At 38.1% G+C, this 2,129-nt stretch overlaps 1 protein-coding gene across 1 annotated transcript in view; it reads left to right on the plus strand.

The window, feature by feature from the left end:
- Positions 1-2,129, plus strand: part of LOC106872619 (regulator of telomere elongation helicase 1) — a 76,576-nt gene that overhangs the window by 57,458 nt on the left and 16,989 nt on the right. The gene's annotated exons all lie outside the window — the stretch shown is intronic.

Consider the following 2,129-nt stretch of genomic DNA (forward strand, 5'->3'; position numbering starts at 1 on the left):
GTGTTCTTTTACAGGGCTTAGAAAAACTGAAGAACTGCTGCAATAAGTGTGTGAATCTGAGAAGGGAATGCGTTGAATAAAACCATAATTAACTGATTCTCCTGTATTTTCTTTTACGCAAAGCTAGGAACTTTTCAGCACCTCCTCATATTGTGTGTGTGTATTTTTATTATTAATAACCAGCAGAAGGTACAGAGTGACTCAAGGGCTGAGAGTTTCATGCATTCACACTTATCTACAATTTTCTCTCTCTTTCTCATGTATATATATATGTGCACGCACACAGTGTACATATATATCTAAAGAGAAAAAGAGAGAGAGTTGTAGATGTCTCAATAGTGACTTTGTTTGAGGTTGTATGTTGAAATTAAAGCTACTACATCTTCATAGGTAAGCCATGCTTGCCATTAAATCACATACAAAGCTGTTAAACTGTGACCTGGTCACTGACACAGTTTAATTTTGGAGTGTAACCTAACAATTTTGTGGCTTGATAAATGACTTCCACAAATTTAATTACCATATATCTAAGTGTGTGTGTGTGTGTGTGAGTTGTGTTCTTGAGCAAGACACTTTACTTCATGTTACTCCGGTTCACTCATCTGTAGAAATGAGTTGCAATGTCACTGGTACCAAGCTGTATCGGCCTTTGTCTTTCCCTTGGATGACATCGGTGGCGCGGAGAGGGGAGGCTGGTATGCATGAGCGACTGCTGATCTTACACAAACAACTTTGCCTGGACTTGTGCCTTGGAGGGTAACTTCCTAGGTGCAATCCTATGGTCATTCATGATCGAAGTGGGCTCATTTTACCCTATATGTGTATATATATATATGTGTGTGTGTGTGCATAGTTCTGTGTTAAAAAATTTGTTTCCCAACCACTTTCTTTTCCAGTTCTGTCCCAAAGCCATCTGAGTGGATTTGGTTAGTGGAAACTGAAGGAAGCCTACCATACATATACACACACCAAAGTACTGTCTGTATAAATGAATCTACTGCTAAAATGTTATGGTGATGGAGAGATAATTACTAAAGTTACTGTAGCAACACAGTAGAATGTCACCACTATATGCACTGCAACTGCTACTATTACTTATAGTGTTGTAAACTACTATGATAATATAGTTACCCTGGTGATACAAGATGAAGACTTGCTAGCAGTGCTACACATTAAAGAAGTGTTTTCTATACCTCTGTATTTCAACTACCCTATGTATTTAGACAGAGAGGTGAAGTTCCACACATTACTGAGTCTGAATGCGTGCATACACTGTGTGAAGTGGAACTTGAAGGTATTCTCCAGCGTCCAATATATGTTCTACTCAGAATGCTACTGTGCTGTACATCTGCTTTCTGCACTGTCTTTTGAGAGATATTTGTTAATGAGTGGACAGGTAGCTGCTACTTTACAATTACACTTGTGCAAGTGTGAGGCAGGTTGTAACTGACTGCTGTGTTGTGGTTTAAGATCTGAGTCATTATATAACTGACACAATGGTAACTAATCTTGACTGTGTTCTTGTTAAAAATCTTACTATATTTATGTTAGGTGGAGAAGGGTTTACTCACTGGATAGGAAGCACCTTACTATGTTTATGGATACATTTAGACTATATAGTGGGTTGAACCATATTACTTTTTTAGTATCAATTCTTTGTGTATGGGAAAAGTTAATTCTCTATATCTCACTCTATCACTAAAGCCACCCCTACAAAATGCTCTATTATGATGGTAGAAAACAGCCCTACCAAAATTGGTTTCCTTTGTAGGACAAGTTAGAAGCACATCTACTTACATTGTCCACAGCATATTTTGAGTCATGGTTGGAACTCTTGTTGATATAGATGGTTTCCTTATTGGGCTTGCAGTAAGGGTAGAACTTATCCATGTGCATAAATTAAATTAAAAGTTATGTCTAAGTAAGTAAATATTTTAAAATTGGCATTAACAGTGACCTTGAAACCAAATTGTCACTTCCCCATTTTGTCAACATTGTCCCAACCTACCACACTTTTCCTCTCCATTGCTTCCCTCTCCCTTTTACCTTATATTTCTCTACACCTCCCCATTTTCTCTATATACCACTCCTTCCCCCTTCCTCCTCTCCTTCCCCCTCTCCTTCCCCTT

Source organism: Octopus bimaculoides, chromosome 14 (assembly GCF_001194135.2).
Source record: "Octopus bimaculoides isolate UCB-OBI-ISO-001 chromosome 14, ASM119413v2, whole genome shotgun sequence".
Taxonomy (NCBI): domain Eukaryota; kingdom Metazoa; phylum Mollusca; class Cephalopoda; order Octopoda; family Octopodidae; genus Octopus; species Octopus bimaculoides.